Here is a 13,216-nt window from a genome sequence, read left to right as displayed (position 1 = left end):
AGTACTGTTAAAACAGTCGACGCGACGTTTCGATCCTCATCTCCAATAATAAACTGGGATCATTTTCAGGACTACATTAGTTACTATTGCCTGAGTATTTTTGAAGAGTCCTTCTCTCCGAGGAAATTTGTTCCATCAGCGTCTGTTGCGGAGCCTCGTAGATGGACAGTTACACCTGAGAATGTACACAGAGAGCCTGTGAGGCTTCTGCGAAAACAAGGTGGCGTGGCAGGGCGTCTATGGGGAGTTCCTGTCCCAAAGTGAATGACCTATAAACAGCGGCGGAGTGACCCGTGCAAATAAGGAGAATGCAAGCCTGAACGGCTGGCGGCACAGCTCGGCTGCTAATTGAGGCAGTCCGGGTGCTAGTTGATCCTCAATGGGAAGTCAGAGTTGGGCTGCGCAGCGTCCCGTCCGATGTAACAGGATCGCTGGTTAAATCACAGGCTCTCTGTGTACATTCTCAGGTTCAACTGTCCATCTACGAGGCTCCACAACAGATGCCGATGGAACAAATTTCCTCGGAGAGAAGACCTCTTCAAAAATACTCAGGCAATAGTAACTAATGTAGTCCTGAAGATGATCCCAGTTTATTATTGGAGATAGGGATCGAAACGTCACGTCGACTGTTTTAACAGTACTGCAATTTTTCCTTTGTGCATTAATTGTTGCAGTTACTGTTTGGTTTAGCTTACACAAGATTTTCATTGTTTTGTAAGCCACCTTTCGCTCCACCCTGTTTGCCTGTCATTCTCCCCGTGTATTGTTTTCACCCCTTTCTGACTCGGTACAGGCTTGTGCCCAGTTTTTTATTCTGTGTTGTGTCTTACTTATATGTTGATCTTGACTTTATCCCGTAAATAATAAATTCCTCTGTCCGGCTGGACACTGGATTAAAAAGACATAGTTCTTATCTAAGTCTATGGTTATTGTTCTTAACTTTATCTGTATGAGTTCAGGACCTTTGTTTTCTTGAATAATCATTAACTACCGAGGTCCTCAACTACCTAGACGGGTCCCCTTGTTGTTTATACCACTGTGTAGTACTAGAAGCAGCACAGCGGGGGCTGGTGTCTACCAACCTGGAATAAGCAGGTCCAGTAGTATGTACACTCAATAATTCCCAGCTCAAAGGCACTTGAAATTGCGGGTGGTGGGGCTACTCAAAGGTATCACTCCAGGTGAAAGTGCACCACTCATAATGAAGGCCTAGTAGTATAAATTAACAATCATATTGTTGCACTAAGGTCCCTTGAAATTGCAATTCAAGGACTCAAGAATCGATAAATGATCTATGCTCAACAGTTAATGTAATTAAGTGGCAAATGAAAATATTAACCCATCTGTTTCAAAGACAACATGGAGCAAAGAAAACAACTTTTCTATGAGGCCAGCAGACTTTCTGCATCAGACATATCGCACAAGTTACTTCTTGTGTAACGATATATCTGTAAGAGACATTAGTTAGTGATAGATTCCTTACCGTAGAATATCCCCAGGTGTCAGACTGGATCCGGAAAGTTTTGCTTAGCAGTACCCCTGTGCGTCAGTAGGTGGCCTCCTGCGGCTCCGCATCCGTCACTGGCATCGTATGCGCCAAGATGACGTCACGGAGACTACTTAAGTGCCACCCATGCGCGCTGACGTCAGTTCTTTACACGACTTTCCACACCAGGAACGCAGAGCTATGCAAGATACTGACCACTGGTGCATTGAAACTAGGGCCCTGAAAGGGATGACCTTAACTCTAGTAATCAGTTCGCAGAACGGGGATGATGGGTGGGTCGGTAAGGAATCTATCACTAACTAATGTCTCTTACAGATATATCGTTACACCATTAGTAACTTGTGCATCTGAAAGAGACACGTTAGTGATAGATTCCTTACCTTAGAATAGATACCCCAGCAATACCAACCCCGGTGGAGGGTCTGTGAACAACATTACACCAGAAAGTCAAGGAGAATAGAATGGCCAAAGAAGCCGTCTCTCCGGACTTGACTGTCAAGGCAGTAATGCTTGGTAAACGTGTGCAGCGAGGCCCACGTAGCTGCCTCACAAAGGTCCTGCAAGGGAACGCCGCATCCCAAGGCAGTAGTGGCTGCTGTTGCCCTGGTGGAATGGGCACGCAGCCCCACAGGAGGCTCCTTCTTAGCCAACAAGTAACAGGCCTTGATGCAGAGAACGACCCACCGAGAGATGGTCTGTTTGTGCACGGCCCGACCTTTCTTGGCACCCACGTAGCCAACAAAGAGCTGGTCATCCACCCGGAACCGCTGTGTGCACGTCAGATAGAAGGAGAGCGTACATTTGGGGTCCAGACAATGGATCAGCTTCTTCTCTTTAGAAGGATGCGGAGGCGGAAAAAAGGTGGGCAAAGCGATTGTCTGCCCGATGTGGAAGGATGTGACATCCTTTGGCAGGAAAGTAGGACAGGTCCTTAGAACCACCTTGTACGAGGGAAAATAAAGGAAAGGAGGTTTAGAAGACAGAGCCTGGAGCTCACTTACTCTTCTGGCAGAGGTTAGAGCAACCAGGAAAGCAGTCTTTAAGGTGAGAAGACGTAAAGGACAGCGGTGAAGTGCCTCAAAGGGAGCGCACACCAAATAAGTCAAGACAAGATTCAAGTTCCACTGAGGCATTATAAACGGAACCAGAGGGAACGTATGTAAAATGCCTTTCAGGAAACGGTTAACAACCGGGGACTCAAAAAGAGAAGGCTGATCAGGAAGCCGTAGAAAGGCGGAGAAGGCAGAAAGATAACCCTTGATAGTGCCCAGATCAGAGCCCTGCCGGGCCAAGGAAAGAAGCAACAGAAGGACTTCGGAAAGAGGGGCAGAAAGGGGATCCACAGACTTATCTGTGCACCATGCCACAAACTTGTTCCACCTGCAGGCGTATACCGTTTTCGTGGAGGGACGCCTGGCTGCCAGAATAACATCACAGACTTCGGGAGGAAGATCGAAAGCTGTCAACTGTCGCCACTCAATCTCCACGCATGGAGGTGGAGGCTGGACAGGTTCAGGTGGAGGACCGCCCCCTGCTGCTGCGACAGAAGATCCTCCCGAAGAGGCAGTCGCATCAGGGGATCAATCGCCATGCTGAGTAGCTCGGGATACCAGTATCTTCGTGCCCAGTCCGGAGCCACAAGGATGACTTGGGCCCAGTCCCGCTGAATCTTCTTTAGCACGCTGGGCAGAAGTGGTATAGGCGGAAAGGCATACAACAGACCGCAGCTCCACTTGCGGCGAAAAGCATCGCAGAGCGAGTGCCACCTTGGAAACTCCTTGTGTGTACAAACAACAAGGGAACCCAAACAAGTCAACCAAGGACCTTGGGATCAGTTATTTTTAGACAACAGTGCTTCTTAGGAGTAGGGAGGTAAGAGAACAATAAAATATAGAAAGAATCGTGGCTATATTTGTTTAGACCTATCCAGCCGGACAGAGGTCTGATATTCACTTAATTTAAATAGCAAGGAGTATTTACAAAATGATGCAAAAGGTAGGGCACAAGCCTGTACCCCACTAATCACACAATAACATACATACACAGGAAAAAACAACAGCAGGGGGCTTGTTAGGCAAAAGCTCGGGGTTAGTTGCCCTTATAGTCGTGATAATGTAAAATACAACAATAATAAACCACAACACCTTTACACATCTAGTACACATATTAATAGGTATAAGGTGTTTGAAGGGTGTCGACGCGTTTCGATTCGTTTTTCCGGTCATACGGATCATCATCAGGACATACTAATTGCCTAAGGGTAGCCTTAATTGCCTATGGAAGGGGGAAGAAAAATACAACACAGGTTGGAGTTAGGAGGGCCTCCAGAAGTAAGCCAGTACGAAAACGCTCAGCATATACACAGTAGGTGATCATTTACACATAACTGCGGCCGGTGTATATAGTTCGAAAAGCCACAAGAATTAAAAAATCAGAGAAATATGATTAGGACAGCTACATAATTACTCAGTGCCTAGTATTGAATTAAAGTGAATAGAGAGCTTGTGACAAGGGGGAGAAGAGCTTAATTCGCGTGAGGAAAGTGTGCATGGCAGAACCGAAGGGGTCCGCTAAATCTGAAATCGCTAAAGACTGTCAAAGTATCGGTTGGGAATAAGGAGCAAGGCTTAATTATGACAATAGAATTAATCATAGGCAGTTGCAAGAACGATTCATACACACATACTGTTGATTTCTAATACTCATTCTAAAAACAAGGGTGGATTTAAGCAGATGAACGAGAGAACGGGAGTGGATGTACCCGTGGGAAGCGCCGCACTGAAATTGACAAGATACATGCGAGTGCCCACTGATCGTCATTGAGCGACACGTGAGAAAGCGGAAACAATAGGCAAACCACGGGGAAAGTGACCCCTCCTTAATTTAAAGGGGGCACAGCAAGAAATAAAGGGAGAAAATAACCCATAACGTAAAAATCCAGATCCTAATGAAACACAGACAGAAAAAAGAACATAAAATCTGTCCCACTGAATATAACGATTGGAATTGTCCAAAAACAAATTCTTCCACGTTGTAACCCTTGGAGTTGTGTGAAAATTTACCAACACCACTACGGGTGTCTTGCACCCGACATAAAGCATTGATTTTCACCAATTGATTCAGATGACCCCTATCGATACCGTCCTGATGAAGGTGTAGCCACACTCATGGGCCTATACACCGAAACGCGTCGACGCATTTTGTACTTCTTCATGAATTCAAGCCTCTAGAACTGTGGATATTTTGCACACTGCAATACCGGGGTCTCTAGTAAATGACTGGACAGGCTGTTAAATCATCCCTTATCTGTGATTATACTCTATATCCTTTTCTATAGAGGGGTCTTTTTCTTTCCTTTTTCTATCCTTTGTTCTACAATGATAGCATGTTGATGATTTAGAAACTGTGTATCTTTTTTCACTGTGTTGTTCAGTTGAATTTGCACAGATTGAATTGTTTTTTAATTGTTTTTTAATCTTTGAAATTTGTCATTTTGATTGTATGTTATTTTATTGTATGTTTTCAGTATAATTGAATTTCTACTGAAATTTTAACCGTGATGCACTCTATTCTTTTTTAATAAAAAAACTGTGAATATCACAAACTAGTCCGTGACCAGAGTGATTAATATTCATATTGAATTCATATTGTCTTCTTGAATTAGGGTATCCCTATACATTGATTTCTCCAGGGATTTTTCTTTGACTTTGGATTTAAGCAGAAACAATGTGACTTGTAAAGGAAGGAAGTGCTCTAGGTTGTGCAGCCCTCGTCACGGGCAGAAGAAAAACAGGCTTTATTACCGGATTACTTAATTATGACGATAGAATTAATCATAGGCAGTTGCAAGAACGATTCATACACACATACTGTTGATTTCTAATAGTCATTCTAAAAACAAGGGTGGATCTAAGCAGAAACAATGTGACTTGTAAAGGAAGGAAGTGCTCTAGGTTGTGCAGCCCTTGTCACAGGCAGAAGAAAAACAGGCTATATTACCGGAGAGAGAGGAACTAGGGGCCAGATGTAGGTGTCCAAATACCGGTCGGAAACGGCCGAAAATACCAATTTTCGGCCGTTTCCGACCGGTATTTGGACATTGGTATGTAGGGACATGTAAAATTACAGAATCGGTAATTTTACAGATTCTGTAATTTTACCGATTCGGTAAAATACCGAATTGGTAAAATTACTGATTCTGTAATTTCAGAGGTAGGTAGCACTGTTTTCAGTGCTACAAGGGTTTAAGAATTCTTAATTTACCACCAACTAGTAGTTGGTGGTAAATTAAGAAAACCATTTAAAAAGCATTTTATTTGCTTTTTAAACAGTGCCATGTTGCAGACATACATGCCCTAAGGGCATGTATGTCAGCAACATGTGCACACATGCACAATTGAGGGGTGCAACAGGGTGTCAAAGTGACACCCTGCCACCCTTCAATATTTCCCCCAATTACCGAATCGGTATTTACTGATTCGGTAATTGACATTGATTCCTATGGGCCTCAAGGCCCATAGGAAACAATGGCATTTACAGACTCGGTAAATACCGATTAATTAATTACCGAATCATACCGATTCGGTAAATAATTCGGTCAATATACCTACATCCCGATTGCCAGTTCTTAAATACCGAATCGGTATGATTCGGTATTTAAGAATCGGTAATCGGGGATTACCTACATCTGGCCCTAGGTCTCAGTTCCATAGGCTTGGATTTGGCAGTCTTCCTCGCACTATTACGGCGGCGTGGGCCTCGTAGTGGGGTGTGACGGCAAATTAAAAACGTTCCCTATCAGGGATAAGGAGATTTAGTGGGGGGCATGTCGTGGCTAGAGGTGACAGATAGAAGTGCGAATAAAGTGACCCGCGCTTACCAGAATCAGCAGGTTATTCCGTCAATTGGAAAATGAAAGGGTTTGGCGCTCCACAGCACAATGTCCTCTGCGGTTGAGGTAGAGAGGCGGGAATTAAAATCGGGGAATTGAACCATGGGGGACTGGCTAAGTTCAAGAGGGAAAGTTGGAGAAAGCGGGCATTCCGGGCGGCACTTACCTAGGATGCCTGTTACTTCATGCTCGATCGCGATTGAAGTACGGGAAGACACAGCCGATGGGTAGAAAAGTTCTTTCTTGTGGGGGCGTGGCTACGGTTAATTGGAGGGTGAAAAGTGCAAGGTGAAGAAGGACTAAAGTTCCAAGGTGACGGGGTGATTTGGCGGCGGCCATCTTAAAGAAGGCAAGATTAGCCAAGAAAGTGACAATTATAACAGTTAAGAGCAACTTGCAGAGAAGATTTTTTTTTTAAATATAAAGAAACAGTTTCATTGGAATGAGGAGCACACATGTTATTAGGAGTTACATGCAAGCTGTGCAGTTCCACATTATGTCAGGGAGGTCCAATCCTCAAGCAGGTTGAGTCCTGTATTTAGGCTGTCAGTCTTTAAAATCCATTTAAACTCCTCTTTGTTTAGGATTTTGGTGATATCCCAACCTCTAGGGGGTACTTTTACCATGTCGTTTTCCGAGTGTCTCGATTGAAGGAAATGCTCGACCAATGGAGCGTTCGCTGTTTTGCACCTTATCCTGCTACTGTGTTGGGAGATGCGAAGACGGATTTTCTGGGTAGTTTGCCCTACATATATTTTATTGCACGGGCAAAAGATGGCATAAACTACATTACATGTATTACAATTTGTAAATGTTTTGAGTTCATTTCTGATGTCCTTAAAAATAAATTCTTTGCATTCAACAGTGTACTCGCACACCACACAATTACCGCATTTAGAGTGGCCTTTCAGTGGTGTTAAGGACCACATGTCGTGCAGTGTCGGGTTGTTATTCTTTGTTATAGGCAATGCTGCTCGGACTAATTGATCCTTGATGTTCTTGCTTTTTTTTAAAGCAAACAAGGGCAAATCTAGGTCCAATATGCCCGCATTCTAATAGTCTTGCGAATGGCATTGGACACTGAAGTGAAAGTTGTGACACATACAAGACGTTCAGTGCTTGTCTTAGGTTTAGGTTCCAAAAGAGTGTCACGTGGACAGTACCACGCTCTTTTCATTGCATTTCGCACTAAGCGACGTGGATAGCCCCTGAAAATAAGTTTGGTACAAAGTGTTTTGGATTCTGTGAAATAGTCTGTTTTCAATGTGCAGTTTCTTCGGATTCTTAAAAATTGGGAGTAGTGAAGGCTGTCTCTAAGAGCGCGAGGATGGTTACTACTGTAACTTAACAGAGTATTGCGCTCTGTAGGCTTACGGAACAGGCATGTTATAAGGGAGCCTTCAGAGTGTTTGATGCGCAAATCTAGGAAAGGAATAGATGTTTTGTCATGTGTCAGGGTGAAGCTTAGACCACTACAGTTGTTATTTAACCAGTGTTGGAATGATTCTAGGATGTCGACTTCACCTCTCCAAATGAAAAAGATGTCGTCGATGTAGCGCTTCCACTTAATTATACAGGAACTGAAAGGATTTGAGTGTGACAAGATATTGTTCTGTTCAAGATGGTCCACATACAGTGGAAATTCAAGCGCGCAGAACTGATGACATTGTGCATTCTCTTCTGTGGCGAATAGAGCTAACCAAGGCTCTTCCCACTGCTGAAAGAGACCTTGAGCCACATCCGAGTTCACACGCCATTCGTGATCCATCAAGCACCGACGGCTGAGTTCGTCCATGTGGCGTTCAGAGAGCCTGCCAGGTCTTGAACCACCAAGGTGATGCCTTGATGTTCCAGCCGTGTCCAGAGGCGCCGAGCCTCCTCACAAAGGGTCCATGACCCCACCCCACCCTGTTTGTTGCAGTACCACATGGCAGTGGTGTTGTCCGTGAACACCTGCACTACACTTCCCCAGACAGGGGGAAGGAATGCCTTCAGTGCAAGCCGGATCGCCCTCAGCTCCAGAAGGATGATGTGGAGCCGAGAATCCCCCGGAGACCAGAGGCCTCTGATCTCCCTCTCTCCCATGTGGCACCCCCAGCCCAGGAGGGACGCATCTGTCACTACCACGTGCTCCGGTTGGGGAAGGGAGAGAGATCTGCCGCTGACCCAATCATGGTTCGTGAGCCACCATTGCAACGGTCTCGCAGTGCCCTCTGAGATCAGGACGTAGTCGGACAGGTTGCCATGATGCTGTTCCCACTGAAACTTCAGGTCACACTGCAGAGCCCGCATCCGCCACCTGGCGTGATGCACCAGAAGGATGCAGGAGGCCATCAGCCCCAGGAGCCGCAGCGCCAACCGGACCGAGACCCGGGATAAAGGCTGAAGGACCGGAATCAGAGCCTGAATATCCCGAACCCGCTGTTCGGGGGGATAAACCCGAAACTGCGCCGAGTGCAGAACCGCCCCGATGAGGAGGAGCTTCTGAGAAGGACACAGGTGTGACTTCGGCACGTTGACGGAAAACCCCAGCAAGTGCAGGAGGTCGGCGGTAGTCTGAAGGTGGGAGACGACTGTTTGGGGCGAGCCCGCCTTCAACAACCAATCGTCGAGAGAGGGGAAGACTGAAACCCCTAATCTGCGCAGATAAGCTGCGACCACCGCCATCACTTTCGTGAACACCCGAGGGGCGCTGGTAAGGCCAAAGGGGAGCACGGTAAACTGAAAGTGCTCGTGGCCTACCGTGAACTGCAGGTAACGCCGGTGGGCCGGCAGGACGGGGATGTGAAAATACGTGTCTTGCAAGTCCAACGCTACCATCCAGTCTTCTGGGTCCAGGGCAGCTAGGATCTGAGCCAATATCAGCATCTTGAACTTCTCCTTCCGGAGGTAGCAGTTGACGCTCCTTAGATCCAAGATAGGGCGTAGGACCCCTTTGCCCTTCTTGGGAACCACAAAGTAGTGGGAGTAACAACCACACCCTACTTCTGGCCCAGGAACGCGCTCGATGGCCCCCTTGGCCAAGAGGGCCGCAACTTCCTCTTGCAGAAGATTCAAGTGATCCCCCGACACCCGGTGGTACTGCGGTGGCATGGCTGAAGGGGTCGCCTCGAAGGGGAGGGAGTAGCCCCTTCGGACGATTTGCAGCACCCACATGTCCGAGGTGATGTCGCGCCAGTGGAGGAGGTGATGGCGAACCCTGCCCCCCACTGGCGTCTCGTGGGCCTGAAAGCACAGACTGGGAGGGCTTTGAGGCGGATGCTGCGGTGGTGGATGTGGACTGGCCGCGCCGTTGTCCCCGGGCAACGCCACGGCGGTTACCACGTCTGCCACCACGCTGGATGGTAGTCTGCGGCCTGTGGCTGGCAGGACGTGTGAGGGCGCCCCTTCCTTGGCCACGAAAGGCAGCAGATTGCTGGCGCGGGGCCGACAGGCCCAAGGACTTGGCCGTAGCCCTGGAGTCCTTAAAGCGCTCAAGCGCACTGTCTGCCTTGTCGCCAAAGAGGCGACGGCCATCGAACGGCATGTCCATAAGGGTGTTTTGAACATCAGCTGAAAAGTTGGCGGACCTCAGCCAGGCATGGCGACGAATCGCCACAGTCGTTGCCATCGCTCTACCTAGCGAGTCCGTGGTATCAAGTCCACATCTGATGGAGTACCGTGCCGCATCTCGACCCTCCGCAAGGGCTTGGGCGAGTTTAGTCCGGGCCTCCTCCGGACATTGTGGCAGCACGTTCGCGACCGTGTCCCACAGAGAGTGGGTATAACGGCCCAAGAGGCTCGTGGTGTTAACTGACCGCAATCCCAAACTCAGGGAGGAGAACATCTTTTTGCCATATTGCTCGTACCTCTTGGATTCCCGATCGGGGGGAGCCGTCGGGAATGCGGTCTGGGAGTTGGAGGCCTGGATGACCGGGCTCTCGGGGGTGGGGTGGGTGGACAGGAAGGAAGGGTCGCCCTGAGCCAGGCGGTGGCGTCTGGCCATGTTCCTATCTACAGGAGGACCTGTAGCGGGCCTGGACCAGGTGCCCAGAAGAACGTCAGACAAGGCCTCATTAAACTGCAACAGAGGCTCCAAAGAGCTTGCCTGTGGTTTAAGGACCTCAGTGAGGAGGTTAGTCCTCACGGCCACGACGGGGAGCTCAAGGGATAAGGCCTTGGCCGCCCGCGTCAACACCACACTATAGGCTGACCCCTCCTCCGTAGCCACGTTAGTAGAGGAGACAAAGCCAGTGTCTGGCGAGGTATCCAGACCACTGGCGTCCCATAGCTCACCTGTCCAGTCCTGATAAGACTGGCACTCACGTGACAGAGGGTCCTCAGACCCCTCCCAATCCGCCTCGCCACCCATCTCCTGGTATTCAGGGTCAACAGATGGGGCCGGATCATAGAAGTAAAAATCTCCCATCGGCGTTGAAAGCGGCGTCGAGCGACGCCGTTCCGACGTCGGAACCGGACCGAGGGAGGGACTGGGGCGACACCCTAGGAGCCGGCGCCCGCGAGGTAGTAAGCTCGACCGGCGACGAAGCGGATCCGGTGGAGTCCTGTGGCGTCGGTACCGAAGTCACCGATGGCGTCGGTACCGAAGTCACCGATGGCGCCGGGGCCGAAGCACCCGACGGCGCCGGGTACCATTTGCACCAAAGCTCAGCCCCCCTCACTCCACGAGTGCCGCATGGGGCCCGCTCCTGTATTTCAGCTCGACGCGTCTTCCCGGTTGTAGCCCGTTGGCTAGTGAGCCCCATGAAGGCGAACCTTTGAAATCATCTTGCTTTCCTGGTTGCTCCTGGCTTGCTCCAACGTCCCTGCAAAGGAAACACCCCTCAGACCTTGCTGGTCTGACCTGAAGCCAATCTTCACTTCCTGCGTGGGTTGCGGTTGCCAAGGCTTGTTGGGTCCAATCCAGATACCGACAAGGCAGTCAACTAGAGCCTTCGTGGGACAGCTCGAATCCAGCTCCTGGTCGTCGTCTACGCCTCCTGGTCCTCGTGGCTGAAGAGACAAACTCACCTTCTTCACCTTAAAGCACCCGACATCGCCTGGTTCCTTCCTGGTCACTGGCTAGTGACCCAGACTCTGTCCCCTCTGCTTTCAGGTTCTTCACATCTCTGATCCACCCTTGGATCCACCTGGACACTTTTCCTCTGATCGCCTGCAGCACTTCTTTGCAGCTCTCCAAAGAAAACAACGACGAAACCCGACACAAAAAGACACCTATACACCCGGCTTCCCTGGGTGAGGTAACTCGAGTACTTTGGTGCTCCCGTGGGTATTGACTCTTCAAGTGTCCTAGTATAAAAGGGTTCCATCCAAGTCCATCCGGAAGTGGCCTTAATCTTTAACTTTGTTACTTTTACGAACACCATAGAAAGTCAATGGGAACCCGCGCCTGTGTTTAGACACTGTACTCGGCTCCCGTGGGTCTCCTACTTCCTAACAACTGGTTGTTTAGTGTAGCCCCAGCGATTCTACAGGCCCTAGGCCTGCTTTCTAACTCACCCGTGGTACTTATACCACTTTCTTAGTATATGGTTTGTGAGGCCGCTATGGCATAACGTATACTGTGCAACTTATCGTATATTAACTGTGTGACTTGTACTGTATTTTTACCTCTGACCTCATAAAGAGTGCAGAGGGGTTGTGTTTAGAATAAATACATATATATTTGATATATACCTTGTGTGGTGTCCTTTCATTTGATATTCAAGGGATTATATATGGTAAAACAAATTGCTTAACTCGCCTACAGAAGTCTTAGCCTACGACTGCTGGTCCATGCTACCACTAGGATAGCTTTCTATAAGGTTGACTTTACAACCATCATCAATAAGGGTCGATTAGACTGGTGCAAGGTAAAGTCGAAAAACCAGAGATTCTCAGCAAAAAGTGGGGGTGACCATAGGAAGCAGACCCTACTCTCCTACACGGAGGAGCTGGAGAAGGGACAAACGGTGCCTTAAACAGCATTGGCCGCCGGCCCGGCGCCGCATCCCAATGCGGATCCCAGGCAAGAACAAAATGGTCCTGGAACCGGGACAAGGGTGGAACGAATGGCACCCACTGCGGCGCCGGAAGTGGAGCCGAGGGCGGCGCTGGGGCCGGAGCCGGCAGCGTTGGACCTCGTGACGCCGGGGCTGAAGCCAACGGCACAGGATCCTGTTGGGCCAAAGCTGGATCCGCCGGCGCCGGGCCAACAGGATCTGGACACAGGAAGGCGGGGCCCGAAGACGCGCCGGCGGGAGCCCGAGGCCTAAAAAGGAGGTTCATGGCAGCAAGAAACTCTTGCTCCTGTTCAGGAGTCGCCGACGGACTCGGGTAACGCGGGTAGGCCCCGGGCCTCCCAGCCTCCCAGGGAGCCGTAGGGGCAGGACCCCTGTCCCTCTAGTCCGCATCCGAGGACCGACAGGGGGACGCCAGAGAGCGAACATGCTTCTCCGACTTCTTTTTATGTCGTCGCTTACCGGAATCCGAAGGCAAAGACTTGGAGCCGGAGGAGCGACAACTACGTCCCTGCGAGCGGTCCCGGGAATGGTCCCTTGACCCGGAGCGGCGGTGGGACAAATGCCAGGCCTCCAGTAGTTTCCGGCGATGCTCCCTCAAGGCCTGGGAGTCGTGATCAGTCTCCAGGCAGTAGAGGCAAACATCGTGGAGATCCGCCACCGACATATTGCGATGGCAGGCCCCGCAGGATTTAAATCCAGGCATCCCTACTCGCAACAGAAAAAAACCAACACGAGACAAAAGTCTCAAAAAGATAGTCAAAAAATGACTACGGTACGTGCTCTATCCGGATCTGCGTTTGCTAGCGAGGAACAAGA

At 49.3% G+C, this 13,216-nt stretch overlaps 1 protein-coding gene across 1 annotated transcript in view; it reads right to left on the bottom strand.

Annotated features, from left to right (window-relative positions):
- The window catches only part of PRKDC (protein kinase, DNA-activated, catalytic subunit), a 3,158,350-nt gene that overhangs the window by 160,247 nt on the left and 2,984,887 nt on the right, over window positions 1-13,216 (bottom strand). The gene's annotated exons all lie outside the window — the stretch shown is intronic.

Source organism: Lissotriton helveticus, chromosome 4_1 (genome assembly GCF_964261635.1).
Source record: "Lissotriton helveticus chromosome 4_1, aLisHel1.1, whole genome shotgun sequence".
Taxonomy (NCBI): Eukaryota; Metazoa; Chordata; class Amphibia; order Caudata; family Salamandridae; genus Lissotriton; species Lissotriton helveticus.
The sequence above is the reverse complement of the archived record's forward strand: the minus strand, read 5'-3'. Positions and strand labels throughout refer to the sequence as shown.